Source organism: Danio aesculapii, chromosome 14 (assembly GCF_903798145.1).
Source record: "Danio aesculapii chromosome 14, fDanAes4.1, whole genome shotgun sequence".
Lineage (NCBI taxonomy): Eukaryota > Metazoa > Chordata > Actinopteri > Cypriniformes > Danionidae > Danio > Danio aesculapii.
In genome coordinates, this window is record NC_079448.1 from 18,982,918 (window position 1) to 19,005,099 (window position 22,182).

Sequence of the window (22,182 nt, forward strand, 5' to 3'; positions counted from 1 at the left end):
CATTCACACACATACACTACTGCTTGTCTTTGGACTGTGGGGGAAACTGGAGCACCCGGAGGAAACCCACGTGAACACGGGGAGAACATGCAAACTACACACAGAAACGCCAACTGGCCCAGTCGGGGCTCGAACCAGTGACCTTCTTGCTGTGAGCACTACCCACTGCGTCACCGTGTCGCCCACTATGTAATCATGTTGTAAAAATATTAGATTTTTCATATTACTTTGTATTTAATCACAACTATATAGGTTAAAGGCTGAAATAAAAGGTTGAAATAAAAGATGCTAGAATGAGCAAAAATAAAAGATGAATTATGAAGACAATTATGAAAGTGTTTTTAATTATGAAATGTGTTTTATTATTGATTATTTATTATTAAACAGCATGTTTTAAAAATTCTGTAAAAAACATGAACACACATGCAGAGAAAAAAAAATCACGATCTGCATGCAATGCAAGTGGTGAGTCCAATGCCTATTTTAAATTTTTTCATAGGGTAACTTGCAAATTGTGAAGTTGGGGGAAGACTTTTTGTCTGACGCAAAGTGTATTTATTTAACAATTACTTGTTAACTTGAGTATAAATTACGAACATTTATACTATTCAAAGTGCATATTTAAATGTAGTAATAGCACCACTCAGTAAACGAAGGTGAACTGTCAACGTTATTTTATATTTCAGTTGGCGAAAAATGAGCGCGCACACCGTTTAAAATGGCGGAATAGCACCGCCCAATGAGCTAACGTGAACTGTCGACATTTTATATTTCAGCCGCCAATTTAGCGCGCCCGCTCTTCAACTTGTGATGCTTAGTGCAAACCTTTGGCACCTGCTAACTCCACTTCTCTTTTCGAGGTAAGTCTGTTTGACAACACGGTTCTACACTAAAAGTACATTTTTACAGAATCAGTATTAGCGATGTTGAGTTGCAATTTCTGTGGCAAGTCAGTCAAATCATTGAGGGCTTATGTAATACATTGCAAACTTCACCGAAATGAACCGCGTTTATTTAAGTGCTTTGCAGCCGAATGCAAACAGACTTTCTGTACATATGCATCGCTTAAGGCTCATTTTTACAGAAAACATAACGTAAATGCGCCTGTTAACGTTGCTGTCGGGACAGATGTTATGCCTATTAAATGTGCAATGGCGTTATGTGATCGACAGTGTGAAGATGCTAAATCTCTAATAGCACACTTGAAAGACCACATTGTAGAAGGACGTGTTGTGAGTTGTCCAGTAAGAGGATGCACAGATGCTTTTAAAGTTAAATCTTCCTTTACCTCCCACATGTCACGGAAACACAAACATTTCACAGAAAGCACAATTAGTGACTTGTACAGAGACTCGTCGGCTTATCAGTCATCTTCACAATCTGTAACAACCGAATTAACGTCACATGACTGTGGCCATGAATTTGAATGTGATGTAGATACATCCGACGATTTCAACGATCTTTTTCTTAAAAATATTTGTTTATTTTACTTAAAACTGCAAGGGCAGCTCTTAGTGCCTGATTCAACCACACAGAACATTGTTGAGGAGATTCAAAATATACACGAGTTGGGTCAGACATATACTTTAAGTAAACTTGCTTCACAGCTAAAGAATGAAACATCCTTAACAGAAGATGAGATCACCAAAATTTGTCAGTCTGTCAAGGAATCTGATCTGTTTTCTGCATGTCATACAGGGCCAATGAGGACTGCACACACAAGAGCTCAGTGTTTAAAAAAAAATTTCAATTATGAGTTTGAACACAAGGACTCTCTTTTCCTGACAAGTCTCTATTTGGATGAGAGACCTTTCAAGTATAAATTTGGGTAAGTTTTGTTGATTATTAAACATCAATTTAAAAGTACTAATAACCTATTTAACTCTTGCTTTACCTTACACAGATGGGCAATTCGGTGCTTCCAACTTTGCAGAAACGGGGTGTGGCCAGGCTCTAAGCTTCAGTGAGTACATATAAATTATAAGCTTTTAAATTAACTGCCATGCATCAATTTGTCAGATCATACATGCTACTGTTTGGTCAGTTGCTCAACTAACCTTACTCTGTTGGTATCACAAAATTGTAGAACTAAAATTACCTTTCATTAAAAGAGTATTTTATTAACCAAACGTGTTTCCAATCTTTCCTTGTATAGCAGTGGATTGTCCTAATTTACAATCTCAAAACAGATTTTTATGCTTGATCTCAACTGAAGTGTAATTTTATTTTAGTTTATATTTAACTTAATTTTATGCTAGCTTTTAAAAAATAATAAAAAATTATATTGCTAAAGTTGTCTTGCACATTTACAGAACAATATTACCACACATTCATCACATTGTCATCTTAGTAAAGTTTGTTTGTGTTTAAAAAAAAAAAGAGTAAAGAAAATCTCAGCTAAATTGTATTATATTTATGTACATTGTTTACATTATTATTATTATTATTCTTTTGAGTTGGAAATAACACAAACTGCTCAATATTTCGAAACTGCAGCAATATTTACTGTAGCTATTGTGTAAATGCTAAAATTAGTTATATTTATTTAATAACTATTAATGTTAGAATTGTTCCTTTTTTGTTTCTTTTCCCCTGTTCACAGAGAGGACCTTCTAAAAGTTCCGGTTTTCTGAACATTGTATCCTGTGTGTAAGAGACCTCTCTTCAGTCAAGTCTGGACCCAGTCAGACGCCAGTCTTAAGGATAATTGATGGTAAGCAGTGTTATAGTATGGTGTAACAAATGCTAGGTAGACTCAAGCAGTCGTGGGTGATAAAAATTGTTATTTTATCATTTCATTTTTGTAATTAAAAAAAGATACACAGTATAAATACACAAATTAAATAAATGGTGCATTTATGTTTTAGCTACAGTAGGTGTATTTATATAGAGGAGCAGGAGTGCTGGTCAGAAATAAAATGAAGAAGCAAATTATCAATTTAATAATTGAAGCATAAAAATTTATATAAATTACCATTTAAATGGACAAATAAATAGACAATTGTAAAACTATTTATTTAATTCATGTTTTAAAATGTGAATTAATCAAAGCGTAAAAAGTATATTTATTCATTCATTTTCTTTTTAACTTAGTCCCTATATTAATCCCTTTATTGTGGGTCGCCACAGCGGAATGAACCGCCAACTTATCCAGCATATGTTTTACGCAGCGGATGCCCTTCCAGCTGCAACCCATCACTGGGAAACACCCATACACACTCATACACTACGGACAATTTAGCTTACCCAATTCACCTATACCGCATGTGTTTGGACTGTGGGGGAAACCGGAGCACCCGGAGGAAACCCACGCGAACGTAGGGAGAACATGCAAACTCCACACAGAAATGCCAACTGACCCAGCCGGGACTCAAACCAGCGACTTTCTTGCAGTGAGGCGATCGTGCTACCCACTGCGCTACCATGTCGCCCTAAAAAGTATATTAATAAATACTTTTACTTTGCCACATGATTTCCTCGAGTTAATAGATTTTTTTGTCTATTAACATCATTTTACAACTTTAGATTATAGTGTTTACCATCAAATTTTATATCAATAAACAACAATAGTTGACAACAGAACAGCATTAACAATACCTGCAACACTGTGATTATAATAATATATTAGCATAATGCATTAAAGGAATGGTTCATCTAAAAAGAAAATTCTGTTATTATGTTCATGTAGTTCTAAAAACGAAAGACCTTTGTTCATCTTTTAAACACACAAAAATATATTTTATATTTAGTCCAAGAACTTTCTTATCCTCCCTTAATAAGTACATGTAATCAGTAGTTAAATAAAAATGTTATGATGATGTAACTGGTGTTATGAAATACACTGGGTAATGCTCCCAGTGTACCATGTTATACATCAGAAGTGTTGTTGAAAATGTTTCCCAAAAGTATTATCATTGCTTCACACAAGGAGCATTGCTATCTGTGGGAGGATCAGAAAGAGCTCTTGGATTAAATAAAAATAATAATAATTTGTGTTCTGAAGATGGACAGAAGTCTTAAGGTTTTAGAACAACATGAAGGTGAGTAATTAATGACAAAATTTTCATTGTTTGTTCAACTGTCCCTTTAATTATGACCACACACTAAAAATAATGGTTTGGAATAAAAGATAAAGTAAAAGACTCTTTATAGCAGACAATGATGTTTGTATACTCTTTTGAAAAATGTACTGTCAACACAGATCTTTAATTGCAGTTTAAAGCAAAAATGGCACACAATGTAAATATTTTATCAACTTTATATTTAAACTAGTTTTTCTACAAATATATATTTTTAAAAACAATTATTTTATTATAGTTATAGCAATTACTCAACCTAGAAAACTTTAGTGTATTTTTTTGTAAGAATGACTAGGATTGTATCTGATGACTCCTATCTGATGATTTAGTACAAATTGTGTGAATTGTTGAATTTAGGCTCCAAGCTGACAGAGTGAAGCAAATACTTATGATAGCTCAGTGCTGAGATGTGTCTATTTCAATCTTTTGCCCTAATATTGATTATTAATTATTGTATTTATTATTAAAGTGGCCTACAAAATTCTATGGTGTTGCTTGTGTGCAGTTCATTGGTAATCAATTAAAGAAAAGAAGACTGAGTTTATTTCAGTTCAAGCATATTTCTCTTACTAACTTGTCTTTGTGTCTGTTTTCTGCAGAGAGATCATGCCAGTCCATATTGAAATAGTGACTACATGCAAGACTTCAAGCAGTACTACATTTCAAGTTTGAAACATACACAGTCCTGTGTCTTCCGTCAAGTGTGGGCTCAATACTATTGTTCAACCAGAGCAAGCAGCCCTGATGGATGTACAGTATATGTCTTCATTGATTATCCTTACTTTTATATATGGACACATTTTATTTCCAACATCAACACGCCTTTGTGAGTACACTGGTCAAGTTATTGGATCAGCTCAAACTGTTTTAACACAGTCCCTGTATGTAGTTTCATTAAAATCTAATAATTATAGTTTGTGCCTTCAGTTGCTATAGACTGTATTTACTAGTTCATTTTGCAATTTCAAAAACCTGATTGATTGTTGTAAAATCTGTGGCAAACAACTGTAATGTCTTTTGTGTTTTACCGTGTTTTTTACGGTAAAGTTCTGGCAACCACAGCTGCCGGTAATTTTCTGTAAAACTGAACTTTACAATAAAATACTATTATATTTAATACAGTTGTTTTATGTTTATTACGGAAATAGAATGTAGTTAGTTTTACAGTATATTTATTATACACAGTAGTTTACTGTAAAGGAATTTACACTTACGACTGCTATTTTTAAAGTAATTTACTGTAAACATGTTTACAATACATTTGTTTTATTTAACAGAAATTTACTGTAAACATACAGCAGTTTTCAACTGTAAAATTTACAGATCATCAAAAAGTATTCTGTAAAGCATTGCACGTTGCAACCTTATATTTTACGGTGAACTTCTGGCAACCACAGCTGCCGGTATTTTACCGTATATTTCACCCGTTATTTTTTACAGTGTATGCTTAACTGCATGGCCTATTCACACATTTAATGAATTTTACAGTCAGCATACCTCAATTATGTGGCAGCGCTACAATGTGCTTAAATACCATGAGAAGGGTATAGACTGCATCTACGTTTGCACTGCCCTAACACATTCATTCATTCATTCAGCTTAGTCGCGTTATTAATCTGGGGTCGCCACAGCGGAGTGAACTGCCAACTTATCCAGCACACAGCAGATGCGCTTCCAGCTGCAACCCATAACTGAGAAACATCCATACACACTCATTCACACACATATTTACAATATATTGACATATTGACAATTTAGGCTACCCAATTCACCTATAGCATATGTTTTTGGACTTGTGGGGGAAACCAGAGCCCCCGGAGGAACCTCACACAAACACGGGGAGAACATGCAAACTCCACACAGAAACACCAACTGACCCAGCCGAGGTTTGAACCAGTAACCTTCTTGCTGTGAGGCAAACATGCTACCCACTGCTCCACTGTGCAGTACACAAACTAATGTAATTTGCTTTTGTTTGGAAAGTATATGCCCTGTCTTTAACCAAAATCCCCTTTGCACTAATCTGACTGCTATCCTCACCCTACAAACAAACCAACATGTTCTTTCAACAAATAGAATGTTCATCAAACAACCTCTTTTAAACATTTTCGTTAACAATTCCCTTAACTCTCCAACAAATTTATCTCAACGCTAATCAGTGTGCTCGGAATCCTTTTATCACTAACACTAGTCTTCCATAAAAGCAGCCAGCTCCATGCACAGGGACAGTGCAAGCAAAAGACAATAATAGAGATAGCAGAAAATGTGAACAGCGCAGGAGATGTTTGTGATAAGGAAAGAATAACGCAATATAGCAGAGGCTCATTTATTGCCCATGAGGCCTACAGGTTAACATAGAACCAAGGTCAGGGCCACAAAATGGACATCGAAGGTGATAGAAGTGACAACTGCTTGAGTGCTGAGACAGCCAGAGTTTCAGAGCTGCTGATTTGAACAGAAGAGAAAGACTGACTGCTGTGCTGCTTATTTTGCACAAGTTCCCAGATCACTCAAGCCAGCATAAAAGCACAACGGCAGGCTTAGAAGTCATTGTCCTTTTTAAAAACATTTTTAAACAGTTAAACCGTTTTGACAGATTATCCCCCTCCCCCCTTTCTTTAGTTTAAAAAAGGAGAACTCAGCCAAGCTCATCATTGGGTGGTTCATTCATACAATTGCTCCAGATTGTCTTTTCAGTCTGCAGTAGGATGAGATTAGGGATCGTCTTTGCCTGGGGTGCCTTACTGATCGACATGTAAGTCTAACAAGAAAACAGTCCAGCTGTGGACATTTGGGGGAAAGCAGCGAGAGCCCACACAAAGAAAGAGAGAGATATAAATAGGAGCTATGTGTCAGGCCTTGCAATTGCAGACTGACTTGAGAGTGAGTTAATATTTCATTGCCTGTCACACAAATAGCCACGGACACATAACATCAAGCTGAGAAGTCCTCCTACTGAATCTACCCACATACTTTGCTTGCTGATCCGTAAAGTGGTGAAATGCTCAAATGAACCATTCCAAACGAGCAAAGGAAGAACTCTGAAAAATATAAATGACTCTCGCACAATAAGTAATGATGTTAGCACAATAGAATATTTTCTGTAAATCACACACACAAACAACTAATAAGAAAATACTATGAAGATAATGGCCTCGTTTCAGAAAGGAGGTTAAGTGAAAACTCAGAGTATGTTAACCCTGAAATGAGAGAAATGGCAGGTTTGTCAAACTCGAGAAAGCAGGGTAAGTCAAGCCGGTTTTTAAAAGAGAGGTAACATTTACTCAGTTACAGTGGTAAATTACTCTGTCAACCTAACCTGGTCAGGAGCAGGTTTTATTCTCTAAACTCTGAGTTTCTGTCAGTCTCCTCCTCTTTTTTAAAGATGAATCGGTATCGCCATAGCCTTACATTTCCACGTAATAATTTCTTACATAATAAATGAGCATTTTGGAGATGCGCATTAAAAACAATTGATGGAAACACCAAGATGAACATAATTGATGCACAAAGATGCACAAAGAAAATGGGCATAAAAATCATATGCACATAACTGAGTAGGATAAACTTTTTATTCGAAAAGAAAAGATGCGCATAAACTACGATGGAAACATTTTTACCGAACAAATGCCAGTATGCGCATTAAAACAAGTCATGTGACTTTGTTATAAAAGATCATATGATGATGAAAATAGGTGCATTCGACATGAAGCACAGCTGCAACCAGTGATCAATGAGATTAGCCGAGCGCAGGCGGGGGCGGAGTTGAAAACGGAGCCGTCAAGCCGCACAGCCTGACACTTCGGTGCTCAAAGTTGCTGCAGTCATGATGACCGATCACATCGCGTCATCGTCATTTTTTTTATTTATAACAACAAAAGATTTACAAATAAAACAGAATATAGTCTCTGCAAATTTTAGTTTATTTTTAAACAATAAGGGAATTATGAATTAAATATATTACAAACGGGCAACGCACTGGCACAGTAGGTAAGTCTTAAACAATGATTAAGATTATTTTGGATAATGAAAGCATTTATTAAAAAGCACTTTAATCTAAAAAGATTAAACAAAAGGGCATTCCTAAAATAAGTGAGCTTAGGGTGGCGGGATCAACGATGATAATTATTTTATTACAAGTCTGTAAAACTTATTTTAGTTGATATTTAGGTTATTTAATAAAATATATAATTTAAATCGTTCATGGAGCTGAATGCAGTAAATAGTCCGAATAAAAAAGGACGAAAATAAACCTGTGCAATTATTATTATTTCCAGATTATTTAACAAAAGAATAATATAATAAATATTTGTAGTATATTAATAAGCATGATGTGTATAAAACAAATTTCACAAATTTCAAATCAAACAATTCACTTTTCATACCCATCGTATGAAAAGTGAATTGTTTGATTTGAAATTTGTGAATTGGAATCTGTCCAATAATAAACCCGAAACACATGTGGTTGTTGCCATGCAGTGAACTCGGCCAATCGTGTAATGTTGGTGTCGTCATCAGACCTTGTGCAGTCGCTCTTCAGATGCTGCATGGCCTGAGTCAGTCATCTGATTTCAAAGCGCTGTCACGGTACTTTGATGCCACATGAGACAGTCACATGGAGTCGGCTCAGCATCAATCCGGACAGAATTTCTAACCAGCATGCACCGCTTTAAGACAGAATTCGATCGATCTGCGCAGCGCTGCATGAAGTCAAGCGCACCTAAAGTGTGTTAATGGACAAACGAGTAGGCAGAGCACATTGTAAAACATCTGAAAATTTTTGATTTCAGTAATTGTGTTATTATATCATTAATAACCTCCAGAATCAAGAGCGTCTTTGCTCCGCATCTCACACCTTCAAATGCCACCGCGCATTCATTTATTAAATAAAGAAAGTCATTTATTAAATAAAAAAAAGATTCATGCAGCTTCTTCTACCACAGTAAATTCTGTTTTTACTGTTGATATTTGGCGCCAGTTAATCAGGAAGTGAAGATTTTGTTGACTCGTTGGATGGAAAAGCTGCTTTATTCACATATCTTTTATGCCATATTCCATAAAGTCATAAAAGTTAATTCACATTTTTGGATGGAAACATAGCTAATGTCTACATTTCAGTCACACAAAGAACAAAGTTATGAAAATGGCTTGTCCATTTTTAATAAATAATTAGCTTAAATTCACTGACCTTCGTACTGTAAATGGATTATTACTTGTTCTGAAAAACAATTTTTTAGTGCTGCTTACATTCTATATGTCATATCAACCTCTACCACCTGATCAATAAAAAAGCCAGACACACAAGTGCACTTTTGAATCTATTAAAACCTCAACTTTAGAAATGTTATCTTAAACATCCTGGTTACGTACGTAACCCACATTCCCCGAATAGGTAACGGAGACGTATGTCTGTATAAACAGACTTTTGGGAGTGCTTTAGACGACCAATCACTTCTGAAGATAAGAAAACAGGCCAATGAAATGCCAAATGAATTGGCGGAGCTTAGCTCCACAGCTGAAACTGATGAGTCAATTAGGGCTATATCAGTCGGCTGCTGGAGCCAGCTCATCAGAATTTGCCTGCTGAAGAGCCGATCGCTCAGCTCACAGCTGGAGACTCAGGTGCTGTGGCAGTGGAGACACACGTCTCCGTTTCCTATTCGGGGAACGTGGGTTGCGTACGTAACCAGGACGTTCCCCTTCATATGGGAACTTCTACGTGTGTCTGTATAAACAGACTTTTGGGAGACTGTATGGAAAGCGCCACAGCAGCTAAGCCTGTCGCGCTCCTGATGTGTAGTTTGCCAAGCCAAAGCGTGAGCGCACTGACATCACCAAGAGCGCAACCTTCCAACGTCCCCTAGGCCCAACATATTACCATTACATGGGAATAAAAGTTTTAAATCGGGGGTCGTAAGTGTGCTTTTACCTAGCTAATATAGACTAGGGATTTTGGAAATACAACAGTACGTTGGGGAAGCGTGCCAGTCCCCGAAGGGGGAGGACGCAGCGGAGACCACCTGCTACCCTAAAAGGGGAGACCTGATGGTAAGGAGACATATGGACTAGCCCTAATGAGGGGGAGTGCTACATATGATAAGCTGGTTAGCGGTTTAGGGAAGACACGGGACCGCCTAATAAGGGGGAACACACCGTGGTAATAATGCATATGACATCACCAAATGGGGATGCACATAGTTGGCACTGATCCTCAATATGCGTGTAGACCTAATGGGCATACCAACCGCACACTGAGCCATGCACTCGACTCCTCCGCTGAGTCGATGCTGGGGGCCTCGGAGGAATTCTCTAGGGTTCGCCTGGGAAGGGGAACTTACTAGTAAAATAGAAAAAGCGCACCGGTTAAGGGAGCCTGGCGCAGCAAGCGTTTGTGACACCGAGCTTAATTCCCCCCCGATTGATTGGGATTACCCAATAACCGGGAGAAAACTGGCTCCACTCGGAGGTTATAGAACCTCGCAAATGTGTTAGGTGTCGCCCAACCCGCAGCTCTGCAGATATCTGTGAGAGAGGCGCGCGTGCTAACGCCCATGAGGAAGCGACACCTCTAGTAGAGTGCGCTCTCACGTTAGGAGGGCGCGGCTCGCCCTGGCATTGATAAGCGAGGGCGATGGCATCAACTAACCAGTGGGCCAACCTCTGTTTTGACACGGCACTTCCCTTCTGCTGACCACCATAACAGATAAAGATCTGTTCACATGATCTTACATTTTGCGTTCGTTCCACGTAAAGGCGCAAAGCGCGAATGGGACAAAGCAGTGAATGGGCTGAGCCTGCCTCCTCCGCAGGCACCGCTTGCAGGTTCACCACCTGATCTCTATATGATGTGGTAGGAACCTTGGGCACATAGCCAGGTCGGGGTCTCAGGACAACGTGAGATTAACCCGGCCCGAATTCAAGGCACGATTCGCTGACCGAAAATGCCTCCAGATCCCCAACTCTCTTGAATGACTACAATGCGATCAGCAGAGCTGTCTTAAATGACAGAATTCTAAGGGATACCGAATCGAGTGGCTCGAACGGCTCTCTCTGCAGACCCGCCAGGACTATAGAGAGATCCCAAGAGGGCATGAGAGGGGGGCGGGACGGATTTAATCGTCGCGCGCCTCTGAGGAATCGGATGATTAGATCATGCTTCCCGAGCGTGTTGCCATCCACCGCCTCATGATGAGTAGAGATCGCAGCCACGTAAACCTTCAGTGTGGAGGGTGACAGCCTACGCTCCAGCTTATCCTGAAGGAAGGATAACACAATGCTAATCTGGCAAGTTCGGGGGTCTTCTCAGCGAGAAGCGCACCACTCAGAGAATAGACTCCACTTCAGGGCGTAGGCATGCCTCGTAGAGGGTGCTCTAGTCTGAGTGATGGTGTTAAGTATCGCGGGGGGTAAGTCACCTAAGTCCTCCACGCTCCGTCTATGGTCCACACGTGGAGAGAGGAGGTCCTCCCTTAGGGGAATGCGCCAAGGAGGGGCCGCCGCGAGGAGTGTGAGCTCCGAAACCCAGGTCCGGTTGGGCCAGAGGGGCGCAACAAACAAGACCTGCTCCTCGTCCTCCCTGACTTTGCACAAAGTTTGTGCGATTAGGCTCACTGGGGGAAACGCAGATGGCCAGCTGTGAGCCAGTGCATCCGTGCCGAGGGAGGCCTCGGTCAGGGAATAAAACAGCTGGCAATGTGCGTTCTCAGCGGAAGCAAACAGATCGATCTGGGCTTCCCCGAAGCGCGCCCATATCAGCTGGACCGAATCGGGGTGGAGTCTCCACTCTCCTCGTGACACTAGCTGCCGTGAGAGCGCATCGGCTGCACGGTTGAGCTCGCCCGGGTTGTGAATGGCACGCAGCGATTTCAGCCGCGTGTGACTCCAAAGGAGCAGACGGCGAGCAAGCTGAGACATGCAGCGAGAGCGTATACCCCCCATACGGTTGATATAAGCCACCGTCGCCATGCTGTCCATCCTGACCAGCACGTGTTTCTGCTCCAACACCGGAAAAAAGTGGTGGAGAGCCAGATACACTGCCAACAGCTCCAGGCAGTTGAAATGCCAAAGCAGGCGGGGTCCGGACCACGAACCCGCGGCTGCATGCTCGTTGCACACGGCCCCCCAGCCCGTGCTGGAGGCATCTGCCGTTACGACAACATGCCTGGATACTAGCCCTAGGGGCACTCCGGCCCGTAGAAAAGCCAGGGGCTGAGGGTGCGGAGACACAGCGGAGTGATGTGCACCCGGTGCGTACCCGCGCGCCATGCCCGTCTAGGGACTCGATCGCGAAGCCAACGCTGACGTGGTCTCATATGAAGCAAACCGAGCGGCGTGACCGCTGCTGCGGATGCCATATGCCATAGGAGCCTCTGAAAACATTTCAGCGGGACCACTATCTTCCTGTGGAGCTCGTTCACACAGGAAAGCATTAGCCTGGCGCGCTCCTCGGAGAGGCGCGCAACCATGGTGATCGAATCCAGCTCCAGCCCGAGATAAGAGATCCTCTGCGCAGGGCAAAGTTTGCTCTTCTCTTGGTTGACTTGAAACCCCAACTGGTCGAGGTGCCAAAGCACTTTGTCTCTGTGCATAATCAACTGATCGCGAGAGGAGGCTAGAATGAGCCAGTCGTCGAGATAGTTGAGTATGCGGATACCCGCGAGCCGCAAGGGCGCTAGAGCACCCTCCGCGAGCTTGGTGAAAACCCGCGGAGACAGAGAGAGCCCGAAGGGGAGGACTTTGTACTGCCATGCTCGTCCTTCGAACGCAAACCGGAGAAAGGGGCGGTGGCGTCGAAGAATAGAGACGTGAAAATACGTGTCCTTCAGGTCTATGGCTGCAAACCAATCCTGTGGCCGGACGCTCTGAAGCAAGCGTTTCTGCGTGAGCATTCTGAAAGGCATTTTGTGTAAATGACAGTTCAGTCTGCGCAGATCTAGGATTGGTCTTACCCCCCACTCTTTTTGGGCACGATGAAAAACGGACTGTAAAACCCGGACTTCATCTCGACTGGAGGGACCTGCTCGATTGCATCCTTCGTCAGGAGGACAGCAATCTCCTCTCGCAAGACAGGGGCACTCTCGGGGATAACCCTCGTAAAAGGACACCCGTGAACTTGGGAGGGCGAATAGCGAACTGAATCGCATAGCCGAGTCTGACCGTCCGTATGAGCCACCGCGACGCGCTGGGCAGCGCTAACCAGGCCGGCAGAGCGCGCACTAATGGCACCATCGGAGCGATCGCTGACATGCCAGCGGAGGGGCAGCTCGGGATGGGAGTGCTCATCCCGGAAAGCGGTGCGTCCCGAGAATTAGCTGAAAATAAGAGAATTTCTCTTATTTTCCTCCCTGGATCCCGCAGTGAGGCCAGAGTGAGAGAAAGGAGTCCGTTCTGCTGCACTCTGAGGGCCTGAGGCGAAGGATCCTGGCGCTGCGAGCTGGAAGGCAGAGCGTCCTAGACTGGCAGTGCTCGGGTTTGCGCATCCGAAGAGAGAGGAAACTGCTCTTTTATTAACAATTTGGTTGCCGCCAGCCCGGAGGCCGGCAGCGATGAGTTTAAAGTCGTTGTTATGGACTGATGTGATGATCCTCGGTGGGGGGATGATCCCCCACTGAGGAAAGAGCAGGTCCCCTCTTCTCCAGATGGCCCGTCTCAGGGGCGCTTCGCGGTCCATTTACCGGACTTAACGGCGCCCTGGGGCGGGGGCGTCACAGTCCCGCGGGAGGCTCTGCGTTGCCGCTTGGCCGGTGGAGCGGGCAGCAGAAGCGGAGCAGATGTTGAAGCCGCGGGTGGACGCCCTCGGCGAGGAGCAGCCTCAGAGGAAGGGGCAGCGGGAGGAGCAGTTTTCCGAGCCCGCTGATAGATGACCTCACCCATCGCCTTGGACTGCTCTTTCACCGCGGAGAATTCCTGGGTGAATTCCCCAACGGTGTCGCCGAACAGGCCAGCCTGGGATATAGGAGCGTTAAGAAAGCGAGCTTTGTCAACGTCTCTCATATCAGCCAAGCTCAACCAATGTGGCCATCGTCTTCCCCAGGGCACGAGCAGCCGATTTGGTGGTCATGAGAGCATAATCGGTTGCCGTGCGGAGCTCATGCAGCAAGCCCGGGGAAGAACCTCCCTCCTGCATCTCGGCCAGCTTCTCGGCTTGGTAGCGTTGATAGGTGGCCATAGCATGCAGAGCGGAGGTGGTCCGAGTGATCCGAAACCTCACTGACAACCCCGGAGGGTGGCAGGGGGTCCGGATCTTCATCAGAGCATGTCAGCCCGCCCTCCGATGCAGCGATGGACATCACATACCCGGTGTCATCTAATGAGAGCGCGGCCAACCATGAGGATGCGCACTGACGAGGAGCGAGGGGTCCATGGACCCGAAGGCCACGGATTAGCCCCCACTGTAACCCTCAGGCCTGCCCTAGTGCTAATCGCTTGGCGGGGAGCAGCAGGGGTGACTTGCCCTAATAAAAGCGCTCGCCGCGACCTCAGTTGCGCAACAGTCAAGCCATCGCAAGCAGGCAAGAACTGTCCGCGAGCACCGCATCAACACGTTGGACCCCCAAGCATGTGACGCAGTACTCGTGCCTGTCATCCGGGGAGAGGAAACCACCGCATCCAGAAACGCACGGTCGAAACGACATCTTTAAAAAGACGCGCTGCACGACTGTGTGCTCTCTTAGGGAATCCTGCTCTTTTAAAAATCTGCTCTTTCAGGTCACCAGCGAAACGCCAAGGGGATGGGAAACCCAGCTCGACCGCCACTAGAACATCTTCCCTCGCACTGGTGAGAATAATGCTTTCTTCAATGTTGGAAGTCAGCTCAGCAGAAGGGTTCTTCAGTCTCAGATCGGGTCTGAAGCAACAATTCTGATGAGCTGGCTCCAGCAGCCGACTGATATAGCCCTAATTGGCTCATCAGTTTCAGCTGTGGAGCTAAGCTCCGCCAATTCAATTGGCATTTCATTGGCCCGTTTTCTTATCTCCAGAAGTGTTTGGTAGTCTAAAGCACTCCCAAAAGTCTGTTTATACAGACACACGTAGAAGTTCCCATTTGAAGGGGAACTGATCAACGTGTGTAAAAGTGGGAACTTTAAATTTAAAATTTCCACTGAACATTAAGATAAGGTTAAATACATTCTTGTTTTGTCAAATTTGTTGTAGAAACTATGCAGTAACCTATTTTATGTAATTTAATGCAATTACATCTGAAATAACTTAAAAATTATGGCCAATTCCCCACTTTTTCAAGTGAAAAGTCAATAAATATCACACATTACATTACATGCAGTGGTGTTGCTTTTTTAAATATATGGTCATATTTGCTATAACTTTGCATGAGCACATCAAGTTCAGCTGGGGAAAGAAATGCTGATCTTTTTTTTTTCAGATGTTGCCATGGTGACTCATAATATCTGCGGTCCATTGATAATGCCTTTTTATAGTTGCAGTGTGCGCGCTTAACTCTGAGTTAGTCTACTCAAAGTTGATTAACCCAACTCAGATCAGCTTTTCTGAAACTCAAGAGCTTTTAATCTCTCGGTAAGTCAACTCAGAGTTTAAGTTTAAACTCCGAGTTAGTTGAACCTCCTTACTGAAACAGGCCCAATATGTAGTCAGCTAGACATTATCACAAAATCAACAAATGGATAAGGATGCCAGATTGACCATTACCACACCGAGGGAGACGGTCACCCTCATCCAGTAGTATGGAAAGGAGTACCAATTTCAGTTATCTGAATGAGTGTCTTAAATACAATATAGCACTGCCATCATACAATAACTCATCCATCTGAGGTGTTTTTTATTTGCTATTGTTTTTTGTGTGTTTTTGTTTTAAAATGAAAATGCCCCTCATCCATGCTGACATTATTATTGCATTTTGGGGGAAAAAAACAAACTATCAAACAAAATATCCCCCCACAACATACAGCCTAAAATGCATGAAACATTACCATTCATGCTCACTGTATGCACGCATTTTGTCGGCATTCATACTCGCCGTCCATCAAGATATGCAATGGTCATGTGAGGGGTGTTTGACAAATTAGGAAAGAGTCACTCCAGTTGTGAGTGTCTTCAATCTGGCAACCAGTATTTGCATGTCGTCGGACGAGACACTGGGTAAAAAAAAGCCCACTCTCCAGTGTTTTGAATTTGGACTACAAGGCCTAGATGAACCTCTCAGCGTCAATCCTACATACTGCACCTTTAAGTACTCCCAGGAACTGCGCTATAAATATTATTTATTATTATTATTACAACTGATTGTCAATCTTTTTTTTTTTTAATTCAGGCCTTCATTTCTTAATGTAAACAGCTTTTTTCTTTAGATTTTGTTAAATAGCTGCCTGTAACACAACACTGTAGTAAGCATTACTATTCCACTCAATTTCATAAACTGGCACTAGGGAATCAATAGACATTTTATAAAAGATCTATAATTTTGCTCGATAATTGTGATGTCAATAAAAATCTAGAACATCAACAATGTTGGATGTCATTTATGTTCATAATCGTTTTACAGGTTTACATTTATCCAAAGGTCAAAACTTATTTTAACAATCAACCAATTTCTTTTAAAGACTCAAATAATTTTTGGAATATTCATTCATATTCCTTATCTGTTCTGATTGTTCAGATGGCTCAATTTATTGTGACTAGTTTAATGCTTACTATGTGTCAGTCAAAAAAAAAAGCACAGATATTGACAAAAGGTGACAAAGACTACTGGTTTGCTATAGTTTGATAAATAGGGGAGGGGAGGTGAGAGTGAATAAATATCCACCTGAATACCACGGCTGAGGTGATTCCCTTGAGCAAGACACCGAACCCTCAACTGCTCACCTGGCAGTGGGATCAAGGGTGTAAGTTGCTTTGGATAAAAGCATCTGCTAAAATGCATAAATGTAATGTTATATCAATTTGCTAGAACTTCCTAAAATAATGACATAATGTCCTTTATCTTATTTTTTATTTCTTTTGTATTTTTTTGGAGAATGACCACCAATACTCATTCAGACAATGTTGCGAAGGAATTTGAAGGAAAGTTTTTCTCAATAACTTTTTTGCTAGGTATGTACAGTAGTTAGTGCAAGCATCTGTGTAAACAGCCAATGCAATGTTAAAACATAAAAAATACTATAGTAATTTGGAATAAAAAAACAAGTGTTTTAAAAGTGCAGTCCGAAAATGCTAACCGGTTAGCATAATATCTTTGAAACACAGTTCCTCCCCTGCCATCCAAAGCCATGCCTTCTGAAACACCTTAAAGATGACAGCAGACAACGCATTAGTTCATGTCATTCGCCAGTTAGAAATGTAGTTATTGGTTGTGCGGTTATGTGCAGGAATTACACTTATTACTAAGCCATACTTGCATGCTATTTCAGACCGAATATTCAAAGTAGTATGGTAAACAGTATAGGGACGACGTTACAGGTTGTCATTTTTCAAAAATGAACCAATGTGATGTGAATATAAAACCAACTTCACCTCTGTAAAGCAGGGTAGGCGGAATAGTGCTATTTTCTTATATTTGTTGTTAAACTAAATAAAAACTACATTATCGATGTTGTAAAAGGTCCCTTATTAAATTGAAAATAGTCACATTGATCTTTCGCCAGAAGATTTCAGTGGCTGAACAACACTTCCGTGTATATAACCCATTTTAAAAACAGAGATGTGCAATTGTACAAATCTACATTTGTTGACAGACAGTTTGGGCTACTTATCAGAATTATGGGATTGTCTGGAAATTGTCGGCCCAACAATATTTAACTGGACGAACATTTTTTAGTTTTATGCCTTACCCAGAATATAAAAATATATATACATACATTTAGATAATTTACTTTAATCATCACTATTGGAATGTGAAGACACTTTCAAGCAGCACAACAAAAAATGTTTCTGAAGGCAATCACATACTGCACCTTTAAACCATATTGAAATCTAGCTATTTTAGGCCTACTGTCTATATAGGTACTTTGCTATTGAATGCTATAGCATACTGTAACTATCATGAACTATAATGTCATAATTATCATATAACTAATAAAGAGTTTGGGATTATATTACATCATTTTTACATGTTATTACCATTTTCTACTGAAATTTAATTTTACAAGTAATGCTGCAGTAACACAGCCAATAGTTCAATTGTGTTTTTATGCTTTCTAGACCTTCAAATCATAAAATTAAACCAGTTTTACAAAACTGTTTGTCATGTAACACTGAATATGGTAGAAACTCAGCTTTAATTTGGTTTATGGCATATAGTTAGGATAATTACAGTCTGGTTCAAATTTGTTGCAGTTTTAAATAGAAGTTTTCTTTAAATTGAAACTTCTAGTCTGAAATGAAGCAAATATTTAACATGGCCTAACTCAGTCAAGGTTATATTTTCACAGATTGGTCTTTACATTGTGTAGCACGATTTTTATGTCAAAAGAGAGGGTCACAGAGAAGGGTCAAATATGTTAATGAAAATAATTTATGCATATGTGTGAGTGAAGTTTGATTTAAAGCATCATAAACTGGCTTTTTAAAATCAATTTATACTGTTGTCTTAGGTCCACTTATGATGCTAACATGTTTTTTTATTGAAAAACATGAAAATCCTTCCCTGGTAAAATTTACTGCATCAGAGACTTGGAAACACCCAATGCTATGAATGGATAACAGATTTACATAGTGTACATTTTGCAATCTTTAACAACATATGTATTGCTTGATCCAGTTAACTGCAATACTGTTATTTCCCTGTACCATACACAAATCAGTAGGCTGGCTACATATTCATATGAAAGTGAAAGCTGAATCATGTATTATTTTGACAATGAATGATTTTTCTCTAATAATATAATCTTATAATCAATTAATATTATTAGGCACTTTCAGCTTTAAAAATGTGGAACATGGAAGGTAATATTTGTTAAAGCCAAATAGAGGCACTTTAAACATTTTTTTGTTTAGTGCAAGCACTGTAACAAGAAGCAGAGGAGACACGGCATGTCAAAGCAAAAGTGAAGAAAAAGTGAGTTGTCTTTAGCATAAACTGTGCTCTGAAGTTACACTAAAAGCTTGGAAAATATACCTTTAATGTTTTATTTGTAGCTAGCTGATGAAAGACTGCATTCTATGCATGAATTATGAATTTATCATTCATCATATTAAATATTCAACATATTTCGCTATTTCTGGCCTACATACAGCCTTGGCAGGTGTTGGTGAAGAATTAGAAAATTGTGGCTATCTTGTCAATTTCTGAATACTGAAATATTCAGTCGAACAGCAAACTACAGGCTGTCAATGCGGTTAAGGGTGGCAAAGTATTGATATTTGTGTAAATATTTTCACGCAGTCACCATTGGACACACTACCTTTATATAGATAGATGTGTAGATAGACCAAATGTTTTCATCTTCTCTAATGATCTCATCGTCCAGCAGGGCATGGGTTTAAACACTCTTAGTGGCCTTGGGTTCAGTAGGATCCCTTAATGATCTTAATAAATCACTTAGATCTTAATAAATCTTGACTGGGTCTGGAGACATGTGAGATGTGTGTTCTCTTCACAGAGGCTGGTAAAAGCTTGCCAAAATCAGGTTCTACAATAGACTTGGGAAAGACTAGGGATCTGAAAGCCTGTCCTAATTTTGCATACTCAATTTAAATCAATCTGACCTTTTGTCATCTTTCGAGACTTCTCTCACTCATTCCAAAAAGCCAGTACAAGGACAATAGGAGGGTCCTGGTGCACCAGAGCAGATTACATAAAAATAGGTTTTCAATTCACTGTTTTCAATTCCCAGAGAACAGCCAAAGCTCACAGAATGTTAAATGTAGTTAAAGATGTCAGTCTGACCTTCAGAAGCACAACAGAACTGAAACACAGAACTAACCTGCTCACAATATTTTAAGTTGTGTTTGTTTGTTTTTTTAAAGAGTAAGCATAAGCTAAGAGTAAAACTAGAATAAGCGAACTGTGTTTGAAAGTAGTCAGGTATGTAAGAGTGTGGAGTGCATTACTGCATGTGTTCCAAACATTTAAGTAGTGTGGTTAGTTTGAATTAAATAGTACATAGGGGTGTAACAGTACATGCAATCATCATACAGGGGTCACGGTTTGTGCGTTCCAACGTTGAATACAGTCAGTCCAGATGTGCCAGTCACTGGATTTTGGCAGAAAAGACCACAGCAGTGCAACAACTTAGCATGCCATTCACAAAAACTCAGAATTGGTTCCGCCATTTTGCCATTGGCATGCCAACTTGCTACCATAAACAGAAGCTCATAAAGTTAGTTCTGCCTCTGAGTTCTTCTGTTTGGTCTACAGTTTGGAAGTGAAATTAATGAACACTTCTGTGTGAAAAATTAAAATTGCTTCATCTTCCCACGTTATCTAAAGGTGCTGCAAAAGGTGCTGATTGTGACAAAAAACTGATCAAACCTGACTTCAAAACAAAGGTACAGACAGAACCGTGACTTCAGCGTACCATTACACCCCGAACTGTATAAATGTAAAAGAAAGTAAACCAAAAACAAGTAAAGTTTAAAAACTTTCAACAGAAGTTACAAAAAAATGTAAAGTTATGTAATGACTTAAAAACAAAAAATAAATTAAAAGTCAAAGAAAGTTAAAAAGAGGGAATGATGGGAAAAAGGTAGCCATGAATTGAACTAGAATACCAATTAAAGGCAGACTACTTCAAGGAGAACAAAGGTAGATCTTGACAGAAATAAATGATCACAAATGAAATGAAAACCTGCTGATTCAGATAATAACTTGTGATATTTGACATTCATTTATGCGACAGCAAATCAAATTACATTTTAATGCTTACCTAGCACCCATTTTAATGCTTACCTCAAAACTCATCCATGCATTCATTTTCTTTTTGGCTTAGTCTCTTTATTAATCTGGGGTTGCCACAGCAGAATGAATTGCCAATTTATCCAGCATATGTTTTACGCAGTGGATGCCCTTCCAGCAGCAACCCATCACTGGGAAACACCCATGCACACACATACACTACGGACAATTTAGCTCATCCAATTCACCTATAGCGCATGTGTTTGAACTTGTGGGGAATTCCAGAGCACCCGGAGGAAACCCACGCAAACACGGGGAGAACATGCGCTACCTAAAACTACCTCAACTTTTTTTTGCACTCAACTCAACTTTTTGCACTCAATAGAGTTAATACATGATCATAATTTTGCCTTGTATGATAAACTGGATGAAACAATTATTTATTTTGTCCTCTCTCTCAGAACTATTCTGTGAATCTACAAAGTCCTGTTTTTCTTCAAAACTGTTTTCCTAACCGTATTGCTATGTTGCTACTATCACAAACGCTACTCTTTCATGCCACAGCTGTGACACGAATAATAAAATGTCCGTTTTAATAACTCATGTTCATTTGTATGATTGTGCACAGCAGTAGTGTGTCATAAGCTTTTACAATTAACCATCAGCAGCTTAGCACTGTTTTTTAAAGCATTTGTAAATTTTCTGCCATGAAACTCTATGTGCTCGCAGGCTGATAGGTCACCTAATCTGCTCCTACGTCATTAACTATATGGTGCAGGAGATTGGTTGCTCTCACCTCGGCAGCCAATGAGCTTGCTCCTCATCAGTTTAAATGCTCCGCATCATTTTATGGTGTCAAGCTGTGCCATTTTTCGGAGACCCTCCTCCACCCCAGCTCCGCCTTTGTTTAGATCTGCTATGGGAGTTACATATATATTTTGTTTGCAGCAGCAGTGTGTTATATTCTCAGACGACATGTCTGTATATACTGGCAGTAGCAGGCCTCTGTACTTGCTCTGTCATAATAATCAAAGCAGCAGCAGCGTAGCAGATCTATGCCGCCAAGACCAAATACATCAGAGGTGTCAAACTCAATTACTGGAGGGCCACAGCCCGGCAGAGTTTAGTTCTCTGCTTCAATAGACATCTGCAGCTATCAAACAAGCCTAAAGCACTCAACTAGTTTGATCAGGTGTGTTTAATTTTGGTTAAACTGTGCATATATATATATATACATATACACAGGTGAAGTCAGAATTAATAGCCCCCCTTTGAATTTATTTTCTTTTTTAATTA

General features: G+C 40.6%; 1 protein-coding gene and 1 long non-coding RNA gene across 4 annotated transcripts in view; one reads left to right on the forward strand and one right to left on the reverse strand.

Moving 5' to 3' along the window:
* The window catches only part of gria3b (glutamate receptor, ionotropic, AMPA 3b), a 438,221-nt gene that overhangs the window by 394,215 nt on the left and 21,824 nt on the right, over nucleotides 1-22,182 (reverse strand). The window lies entirely within an intron of this gene.
* LOC130240661 (uncharacterized) lies at nucleotides 1,748-4,749 on the forward strand. Its single transcript, XR_008838789.1, has 4 exons — nucleotides 1,748-1,828; nucleotides 1,904-1,963; nucleotides 2,603-2,713; nucleotides 4,679-4,749. It is a non-coding gene; the product is annotated as an uncharacterized LOC130240661 (long non-coding RNA).